The sequence below is a fragment of the Protopterus annectens genome, chromosome 4.part1 (assembly GCF_019279795.1).
Source record: "Protopterus annectens isolate FY-2018-M chromosome 4.part1, PAN1.0, whole genome shotgun sequence".
NCBI classification, from domain to species: Eukaryota; Metazoa; Chordata; order Ceratodontiformes; family Protopteridae; genus Protopterus; species Protopterus annectens.
In genome coordinates, this window is record NC_056734.1 from 338665331 (window position 1) to 338677339 (window position 12009).

A 12009-nucleotide genomic window follows, 5' to 3' on the forward strand; every position below is an offset into this window, starting at 1 on the left:
GGTCTGTAGTAGATCCCCATCATGTAGTGGGATGTATACCACCATTTTCAATTTCACTGGCACAAATCAAAATGAGAGGCTGAATAGATTTAGTAGCCAGACTACCAAAAAACGTCCTGGTATCTATAAAGAAGGTAGATTGGCACATTATCTGCACACATAGAACTAGTGTCTTTGGCACTGGAGAGAGCATTCCTCACTTGCTCAAGTTGATCAGAAGGGATAGCATGGGCATGCCAGTAAGCTAGTTAGAAAGTTAGGAGGCGATAGAAGAGTAAAGTTAGAGATGATTTTGAGAGCTAATATATTAGCTAAGGCATCATCAGGGAGTGAGCAAGTGTTGCTATGTATTAGCTCTGAATACTGCAGGAATTTACCTCCAAGATTTTTGAGACAGATGAAGATTATTTTGGGGTTGACCTTAGCAGATGTGACAAGTCTCAATATATACTTACTTTTTGAGGCTTTGGTTTTGTTGCCAAGTTCTTTGTTGATCTTTTTCAATTCATCTCTAGATGATGGGGTATTAGGTTTTCTGTTATGACCTATGAGTTTATTCTTCTTGTGTAGTTTAATTGTACTAGTGTTCCATCATGGGGTTTGTTCACAAATTTGACATTGTATTTATGCCTTATAGAGAAAGATGCCTTGAAGCATGCTTTGAGGTGGGTAAAGAAATTATCTACAAATGTGACAGCATGAAGAATGGGGTCATTGAGATGAGGACCATGCTTAAATTTCATTAGGTCATCAGGTAGCTTGATTAGGTTTGCCTTGGAGTAATCTATAAACACAGAAGGGTAATGTTATAAGTGAGGTTTTACCCTTATAGTGAGTATAATGGAATGCTGGTCAGATTTGACTACTGAAGTGGTACCTGTAGGAGTTGAACATGGTATGGCTATATTAGTGAGAGCTAGGACCAATATTTTGAAACCTCTAGTTGAGACTTGAAGCAGTTGGTTTAAGGAATCAGCATTAGTGCAGTCCAGGAATCTCCATCCATATTTATGACTTGTATAGTAGTGCTGTTAGGGAAAGGATTTTTCATAAAGTAATATGTAGTTTTGGGTCCAGGTGCAGGGTCAGGACTAACAATAGCAGACAAGTAAGGTTGGAAAGGATGTGAAGCCTATTGCCTTTACTCATTTGTGATAATTTTGACCCACCCCCTTTCTTTAACCACAGCCCTACATATTACCTTCTGAAAAAAACAAAAAAAAAACCTTCTGTGACAACATCACTATTCAAAGACTTTATGGTACAACTGTTAGGATTTTTTGTCATTTACCATCTGCAAATGGAGAACAACTGCCTTTCTTTTGAAATTAGTTTTGTTTCTGCCATTTTTTTCAATAAATGTGTGTGCATGTGTGCATGTGTGTGTGTGTGTGTGTGTGTGTGTGTGTGTGTGTGTGTGTGTGTGTGTGTGTGTGTGTGTGTGTGTGTGCGTTAGTATAAATGAATGGGCTATGTAAAGTCAGTGATGTTCCAAATTAAATAATTATTTATTTTACATTTGTTTACCTGGAAAGCCAAACTGGACAATAATTGTCCTTTTTCAGCAGAGGCCTAGGAAGACATGTTCCACAAAACAAGAGACAGTATAAACATGTGACATCGTTAAACTATACAACAGATTAAACAGCATATTATAAAGGAACAGTACAGTATTACAAAACACATCGTGTAGTACTAGCTTATACTAAAAGTACAGGGATCTAATAGTAACAGCAGTGTAACATAGAGTAAGCAACATAATTTCAACATTATACAAAAAGTACAGGGATCTAAAAGTAATAACAGTGTAACAGAGTAAGCAACATCATTTCAACATCATACAAAAAGTACAGGGATCAAATAGTAAGTATAGTGTAACAGAGTAAGCAACAGCATTTCAACATCATACAAAAAGTACAGGGATCAAATAGTAAGTATAGTGTAACAGAGTAAGCAACAGCATTTCAACATCATACAAAAGTACAGGGATCAAATAGTAAGTATAGTGTAACAGAGTAAGCAACAGCATTTCAACATCATACAAAAAGTACAGGGATCAAATAGTAAGTATAGTGTAACAGAGTAAGCAACAGCATTTCAACATCATACAAAAAGTACAGGGATCAAATAGTAAGTATAGTGTAACAGAGTAAGCAACAGCATTTCAACATCATACAAAAAGTACAGGGATCAAATAGTAAGTATAGCGTAACAGAGTAAGCAACAGCATTTCAACATCATACAAAAAGTATAGGGATCTAATAGCAGTAACAGTGTAACACAGAGTAAGCAACATTTCAACATCATTTATACAAAACCATATGAGAAAACAGAACATTAGAACAATTCACAGCTTTCTTTAGGTCACCTCACATGTACCCTGGGTGCTCACAGTTTGCACTCCAATTCACCACTGTATAAGGATTAAAAAGTTAAAGTATAAAAGATAGCTGAGATTAGAAAAACTAACAAAACAGGAAATCTTCAGCCTAAGCAGGGAGTTATTATGAAGTTGCTTAACTGATATAGTACCTTCTTATTAAACTGTATCAAAATGTTTTGATAAACTGTAGCAAACAGCTTCTTTCAGCAGTAAAGAGGCACTGTTTCTCATTGATTTAAGCAGCTGTGTGCACAATCTGAGAACCACTGTTCATTAAAGGGACTGATTATGCCTATTACATGGCAGCAAATATACCCCTAACAGCCTGAGCACAGAGCTACTACCCTATTCCCTTCACTCTGTCCTTGTTATGGCTTTAAAACAATACTGCACTATGCATATACTCAAAATAAACTCCAAGAAACAGATTTACAAAGTGTTTATGATTATACCTGGTGAGTACTTCTGAAGCAAACACTGGCTACCATCAAACAGGACATGATTCTATGCCTCTTTGTACTCATTAATTCCAAAAGAGTTGATGCGTTATGGCTGGTTTTATAGAGTTATTAAAGACCTATGTGTCATTTTGTAATCATGAGTAGGTATACTAAAGCTTTTCTACTTTTTTACTGTGACCTTCATAAAGGGAAGTTTGCAAATTTTACTGTAGATGGAATTCTTTGTTTTATCAGGATTTATTAGATTAACTTCAAAGTGTTTCTGCATGAGAGACTTTCTGGGGAAAAATGTGTAAGTAAGTGTGTGTGTGTGTGTGTGTGTGTGTGTGTGTGTGTGTGTGTGTGTGTGTGTGTGTGTGTGTGTGTGTGTGTATATGTGTGTGTGTGTGTGTGTATGTGTGTGTGTGTGTGTGTGTGTGTGTGTGTGTGTGTGTGTGTGTGTGTGGAGGGGGGTATATGTGTGCACACACGTGTGTGTGTTTAAGTGTGTTTGTCTGTAAGGAACTAAGACAACTACAATTTATAAAGCAAAAGTAATTAAACTACTTGCCAACTGGATATCTTTTGGGATGAGTACAAGTGACATTTTGCATGAAAATGAACTGAAAATCTTGTGTAAAAATCGGCCCTGCATAATGAATCTATAAAGTTTCTCACTGAAAAGGAGGATATCCAGGCATAAAAGGGGTTAGTCTATAATAATGGCCACAAATGTAAGACAAAAAGTGCTGCATGATTTTCATTCAGATTAATTATATCATTTGTTAACATTACAGTATGGACATCTTGTCAGAAAGTAAGTATTGCATGTCGAAAAAATAGTGCTATGCAAGTTAGTTTTAGACTACTTCAGTCATTGGCTCACAGTCAAAATTGTGCTACCTTGTCAGAAGTGGGTGAAAATCTATATATGAACGGACCTGAAATCGAAAGAAAAAAAGGGTCATATATTTTTCATAAAGTTTCTGTCACTTGCTCTCAGTGATTTTGGGGTACTATGCCAAGCTAATTCTGAGCAACAGTCTGTGCACAAAAGAACTTGAACTAGTTTTGTAAAAACTAGAAGTGACTGATTTTTTTCAGACTTATCAGTTGTTCAAATTCTAGGGAAGGAGTAACCTTAATGGGGTTGTTTTCATAGACAGTGTCTGAAAGAAGCTAAAATACTTTTCAGAAATCAAAAAACTTTGTCACATTGGTAATATGCATAGTCTGGTGAGCTATTTAATAGTCACAGATTGAGATTAAAGATAAATTTATGCTGTTGCTTTGGACCTCAAAGCAGTCTAAGCAATTTTTCTAATGGAATGCTGTAGAATGTTTCATACAATTTTCAAAAAAATTATAATACATTCTAGAAAATAGCCCTTTAGAGGTAGGAAGCAAAAATAAACCAAAGTGGTCAGCAGTGTGAGTTCAGTTTTTGAAAAAATAAATAAAATATGTTACAATATTTATTCTACAAATTATATTCCAAGTATATACACTGGACCATATATTTTCTTTCCTTAGAAATTGCATTAGAGGGGGGCGTGGCTAGGATGCTGAACTGATAGCTGCACTTCATTTCAGCTCTCTTACCTCAATACAATTCCTGACAGGAATTTTACAAAATAATATTTAATTTGAAGAAATTTTTATTACTAACTTATTTCTAATAACTCTGAGCATCTATAAGAAAAATTTTATTGTCAGAACTTGAATAATTCCTGTCAAATTAATTACTGGAAAATCAGCACCAATATCAGCTTTACAGCATGAGTCATCTAAGGAATACAACACAAGACTCTTCTCTCAAAAAAGACCTGCAGTCTCTCATTACAAATATACAGGAACTTACAATAAAAATCGACAAGATGGACAATAAAATAGATACTTTTAAAGAAAAGTGCTCACAACAACTGGAACAGCTTCAAGAAATGTTTACACAGCAGAAAGGAGAGATATCACTTATTGAACAGTCATTAAGTGACATTGACACTAGAGTCCAAGTAGAAGAACAACAAACTGAATTCTTACTTCAACAGAATTCATATTTACTAGAAAAGCTTGATGATATGGAAAACCGAACAAGAAGAAATAATATTAGAATATATGGTCTACCAGAAAAATCTGAAGGGACAATATGATAAACTTTCTTACCACCTGGATACCAGATGTAACAAAAATACCTGAAGCTCTTTCATATGGTATAGAACGGCATAGATCACTAGCAGCTTCTGGAAATGCTTCTTCTCCGGTAAGAACAAGCCGAGATCTATAATTGTGAGACTTTTTCTACACAAGATAAAGATCTTATATTAAGAAATGCTTGGGCAAATTCTCCCATCAAATACAATGATTCATTAATAAGATTTGACAATGATTATTCTACAAAGGTGGTTTCAAAAGAAATGAATTTCTACCAATAAAAAACCTTGAAGAAAAAGCAACTGAAAGTCCATCTTTTATTTCCAGCAAGACTGAAAGTTTTTCTACCAAATGGAATATAAATCTTTGAAACAGTAGATTCAGCAATAAAATACCTTACCAACAACAACATCCTAACACATGAAGAATCTATGGACTGGACAATACGTAGACCGAAGAGAAATGCTGAAGTAAATAATTGGAAAACTGTTGAGCAAAAGAAAAAAAAACTAAAGGACAAATAATCTTACATATGTTATATTCTGTAAAAATCTAAATAATAATACTAACAACAAAAGAAAAGTTCTTACTGTCTTCAAGTTACACCAAAACAGGTACTGTTTTCAATTATATTTTAAATGTCAAAATTAGCATAAATGTAAATACATTTATCTCAAATCACATCAATATACTAAGCATAATTTAAACATTACTCTATTTTTCATTATTATCCATCTATTATTTTCATATTCTTAATCAGAGTAATCAATGCATAATAATGTTCCCAAATAGTTTATTTATTTATTTATTTATTTTCTCTCTTTGTGTTTTGTTGTTTTTATTTTCTCTTCTTTTATTAAATCTTCATTAACTTATAATACTTTAATCTGTATATGGTTATATTGCTTAATAGGTATAGTAATGGCTGCTATATAACTTATTATTAGTTACATCCCTGATAGTATTACTTTTTATAAGTTAAAAGTGTCCCTGTTTGGATAAACGCTAATGCTGGGCAGAAATGTGTTGCTTTTGAAATGAAATATTTCAGTTAGGATGTATCATAAGACTACTTTAAATAATCTTAAAAGATGTTCTGCCTTTGACCCATATGCACATACTGATATAGTCCAGTGAAAAAATATGTTTTAAGTGATATTTTGAGGCTATTAGTCATGTGTGTTGTGGCTCCAGACATCCGGAGTTGAAAGATGCTTGTGACTAGCTTAGATATCCTGTTGTCTTTTCTTTTGTAGAGAAATAAGGCATAGCATGTTTAAAATGCAAAGTTTGACAGTTGTGAACACTACTCCGTAAACTAGAGTGCTTGCGTGCACACTACATCAGTTTGTCAGCAAATAAGAGGAGGGAAAAGCAAAAAGAAAAAACACATACCTTTTCCTGCTTGGTTCTCAAGACAATTTAACAGCCACAAACATCACTAGAAACTTGAGTTACTTATTGCTTGTCGCATTTACTTGTGTACGCCATCCCCTGACTCTTTCTAATTGACGTCTAGTCAGAAAATAAGCTAGGTTCACATTTAAAGATACAGAAACCTAAATTCCTTCTAAGGAAACATAAATAATATAAAAGGTTCATATAAATATGCACATATATTTATTTTTGAAGCACTTTCAGTTTATGGTTACTGATGTATTCTAGCACCTTGATAGATAAGGACATATATCTGCTTGTCTTTCTATCAGTTTAGATTTCCAGACATTTTAGCTATCCCTTACTATGTTTTATACAGCAGAGTTTAAAAAGCAGAAATTAATCATCAGCAAATAAAATCACTGTTGTTTTACAAATTCTCTAAAGAAACTAGTAAATGTCAAGCAACTGACAGGTTTGTTTTGGGGAGGGTTGCCATTTCCCATGCTGGTGCTCCTGCAGAATACTACTGATGTCCTGCTGCCAAGGTATGCCCTCGGGTGGGCAGGTGGGATGCAACAAGAAGGTTGGATGTGCATTTGGCAAATCAAACATTTAGATGGCGGTATGGTATACTAGATGGAGAAAGTGGAAGCAATGATTGTATAGGCAACTATAATGAGTAATATAACAACAGTGGATTTGACCCGGTGTGTCAATTATACAATGTTTATATCCCATGTGGCTTTGGGCTTTGTCGAAGCATCTGTGTTCTACACACATATTGTGTTGGATCTGATTTGAGTGGAAGGGGAGAGGCTTAGCCCACACCCTAATTTGTTACTGGGTTGCCATGCATTATGGGCATGCATTGTGGCAGGTACTCAATGGGCTATCCATCCTTAGATGGCTCATGCTGTTCCCGTTTGCTCATCTGAATGGTGACTGCAGCTGTGCTCTTCTTATTATGTTGCCTGGCTGTGGCTTCACCCTTCTTATAATATTGCCTGGCTTTTTACATTATCAAGAATGACACAATACTAGTGTATGCGGGTATATCATGTTACTGTTAGTGTGGACAAGGATGCTTGACAATGCAACTATGATTCTTGGACCTTTCTGCAGACAGGTGTGTTGTCTGGCAGTTGAGAGCCTGGTTGTTCCTGATCAGCGGACCTGTATTTTTGTGTTTCAATGTGACTGCATGAAAGGATGCCAGTATTGGTCTGCAAGTTTGGTGGGCAGTAGATTCGTTGGGGATTGATTTCTGGAGACACTTGTATTATGGCTGGGGCACTTGACATTTGATAAATGTATCCTCTCAATGATGCGTTCTGTCTGGTCATTGGCTGTAAAACAGCTTTTCTGAGAAATATTGTTGTGGTGCCAGTTAATGATTTGGATTAAATGTTTCTATATACAGTCGTGAATCAATTGCCAGGATAAAATAGTACTCTTGCAGTGCATGGATCATCGTGGCTGTCCTCCGATGTTGGAGGAAAAACAAGCTTCTTGGACACCTTTTTGACGTGGTAAAGGTGTTACCCCATGGTTTGAATATGTTTTGTCTCTTTGCTGCAAAATGGGTTGGGAATTTTGGCCTGTAATATTTTAGGTACATGGTGGTTTGAATCTTGGCAGCTTCCATTGTTTTGATGTGTTCTCCAGTATACTTTTGTTCAGTCATAGGATTGAATTACTGGTGTTGAGTAGGTCAGGATTGTATCTCCAGCACTTGTTGTCAGCAGATAGACTCACTGGTTGGGTGTCAGTCTAAGCTGTGGGAGTTGATGTGTGATATACATAGATGTTTGCTTTGAGGGTGTGGTCAAGTGCGCTGCAGTTTTACCTCTGTACTGTGTCAGTTTTCATTGTGCAGGGTCCCTCTGAGGGTTGATGGAAGTGTTGGCAACAAGACACTCAATCAGGTAACAACATTATGAGTGGTCTCTTGGATAAGGGAGCTGTCTAAATTGTGATCTTGTTGTCTCCAGCCATGGGAATTGTCATTGAAAAGCTGAAAAATGCAATCAGAGGAACATATTTAATGTCTACTAAAGAAATATTAATATACTTATACATTGTATCGCATTTCAGTTTATGTTAAACATGAAATATGATGTGGTTTCAGAACTATTCATGTTTTTATTCCAATATGACTTTGCAAATATTAATTTAAACACTGGTTTCGGAATTGAGTAGTCTAAAACAATTGCACGACAATGGTACTGTATTATACAGTAATGTCAGTAAATAGTTTTCAACAAATGTATGAAATATACAGTTATAGATTTTAACATGATGTTTATTAATACCCTAAATTATTTTGAAATGATACTACCTTAATCTAAATATTTGTACCTTTTGAAACCTGCTTAGAAGTAAGTATTATTGAATTACAATAAGATGAGTAAAGAATATATGTATATATTTTAGCTGATTAGATTATCTTAATATATTATTCAATTATCTTTATTTAAAACTAAGAGGATAAGAGAAACTGATCCAAATATTATTTGTGAGGGTAGAAAGTTTGTTTGGTTAGATTCACTAACCAAGCGAAGAGGTATATTACCTCATAGCAATAGGGAATGGGTTTTAAGGTTAAGAATTACAAGTTTGGAAGTTCTTTGTTTTTTTATTCTATCACTTTGGTGTCACTCAGAAACATGCAAAAATCATACAAGAAAAATTTTTGAATACTGTATCCAAGATGGAACTAAGAATAAACAATATTTACATAAACTCACACATAAAACAAACTCAAAACTAGGAAATGAAATGTTTATCCATAAATGTTAATGGTCTAAATAATAGTAATAAAAGGAGAAGCCTATTCAAGTACATAAACTTACATAAACCACAAATAGTCTTTTTACAAGAGACACACTTATTAGATAGAGATATAAACAACTTAAATATTAATAATTACACAGTACTAATAAACTCTCAATACAAAACAAAAAAAGAGGAGTCGCTATATTACTTCGCAACTCAACTATAACACCTAAAATAATTACTACTCATCAAGATACATCAGGTATGTTTTGTCTAGTTTCAATAGAGTTAAATATGAGAATCTATACGTTAGTAAATCTATATTGGATCCCAGGACTAGGATTAAAACAGTTAAACAGCATTTTGAAGAGATAATTCATTTAACTAAGGGTAACCTGATATTGGCAGGAGACTTCAACTGTATAATGAATGAAAAGATACAGATTCTAAATCCAAAAGAAGAAAACAACCCATCTCTAAAGCACTATCAAAATTTATAGATACATTGTATTTAAAAGATATAAATGAATTTGCAGAACCAGACTCACTAATCTTCACATTTTATTCTCATAGATATAAAACTAACTCTAGAATTGATAGAATATATGTTGCCAATGACCTAATAACAAAAATTGACAAAGTCAAAATCATAAATTGTCCTTTATCTGATCATAATGCCATAGTCTTTGAGATAGAGCTTACACCATTTTATTCAAATCCCATTACTAGGATACCTTCCTATATCACAAAATTGAGAGATTTCAAAGAATTTTATGAAGAAACAATCAAAACTTTCTAGAAATAAATTACACAGAAGATATTTCAGAAATATATGTCTGGGATTCATTAAAAGCAGTTACATATGGGAAGATATTATCCTGGTACATAAATAAAAGGAAGTTATGGAATAAAGATATGCTAGACTTACAAAACAAAGCAGATAAATTGAAACTGGAAATACAAAAGGGTAATGCTACTCAAGTTCAAGAACTTACACAAATCAATAAGAAGTATACAGAATTGCTACACCATAAGATTATGATTAACTTAGAAAAGATAAAAATAAACTCATACTCTACTAATTCAGCACACCTGAGATACTTAACTAATAGAACAAAAAAATAATTAAATCTAAGCAAATAAAAGAAATATTTATTCCCAATACTAACAAAAGAGTTACGGAACTAAATGATATTTTAGAAGCATTCAGACTCAATTTAACATTGATAATTCCATAAATACTCAAGATACACCTACTAAGGATATAAAAATACTTAGAAAACAATATTCATATTAAATTAACACAAGAACAAATAGACATTATAAACAAACCAATCAATATGACAGAATTAAAATCACAAATTAAAAGCTCAAGACAAATAAAGCACCTGGCCCAGACAATATGCTACCAGAAATGTATAAATTAATACCCAATCAAGCCATATCTTTATTATTAAAAGTATATGATATAGCCAATAAAGATTTGAATATACCACCCTCTTGGAAATATTCATTGATATCCCCAATTATCAAACCAGATAAAGATGAGAAACAGTGTTCCTCATATAGGCCAATATCATTACTCAATATAGACTACAAGATGTTTATGGCTATATACGCAGATAGGATCAAACACTTTCTTCCTTTCTTAATTCACAAAGATCAAACAGGTTTTAGTAAAGGAAGAAATACTTCAGATAATATTAAAAGAATACTAACATTAATAGATTATAGCAAACATAAAGTCCTAAATTTAAATGTAATCTCATTAGATATTAATAAAGCTTTTGATTCGGTTAACTGGAACTTTCTTTCACTAGTTTTAAAAGAATATAACTTTCCTTCTAATTTTAATAATCTTATCCAAATACTATATGAAAAATCTACTGCATATGTTAAACTGGGATCATATAGATCAGGCCCTTTAACAATAAAAAAGGGAACTAAACAAGGTTGCCCTTTATCACCATTGTTATTTGCATTACTCATAGAACCCTTTGCAAATCAAATCAGATCAAACAATAACATAAAGGGCATTTGTATTAATAAAATGTTAAACCTTAAAATCCAACTCTTTGCTGATGACATACTATTAACTCTCTCAGATGCAAATGAGTCTTTGAATGCTCTATTTAACTCCATGAATAAATTTCAAAATATTTCAGGCTTAAAATTTAATGAAAACAAAACTAAAATTATGCCCTGTAATTGTAAAAAAAAATAATATAAACAAAAGATTTTCCAAATATATAGTAACAGAAAGTAAATTATTATATCTGGGAATAAATCTACTCAATGAATTAACAGATTCTCTAATATTTAACTATAATAAAATACTAGACAAAATAGAACAAACAATTGGTTACTGGAATAAATATATCTTTTCAACAGCAGACAGATTCTTATTAAAATAATCATATTTCCCAAAATATTATACTTAATACAAAATTTTTCATTGCCACCTCCCAAATATATTATTCAAAGATACAATAAACTAATTTTAAATTTTCTATGGTTTCCAAATAAACCCCGTATAGCCTTAAATAAACATTTGCCAGATTGAGAAGATGGTGGAATTAATTTACCGGATATTGATTTATATATTACCTCATCTGTTATTAAAAACATAACACTATGGTTAAATAATTCATACACACCTATATGGAAACAAGCCCATGAGCAGATTTACATAGAAATCAATTATAATCACATACAAGACAACTTAACAGTAATACCATCACCCCTTATATGGATGTTAAAAGATTATTTTTTAAGGAAAAGGAATAATATTAATAAATTGCCATCAAACTATGTAAGTTCTGCACTTTCAGTGTTCAGAACATATATAAACAAAATACCAAATATTAATTCTTGGATTTT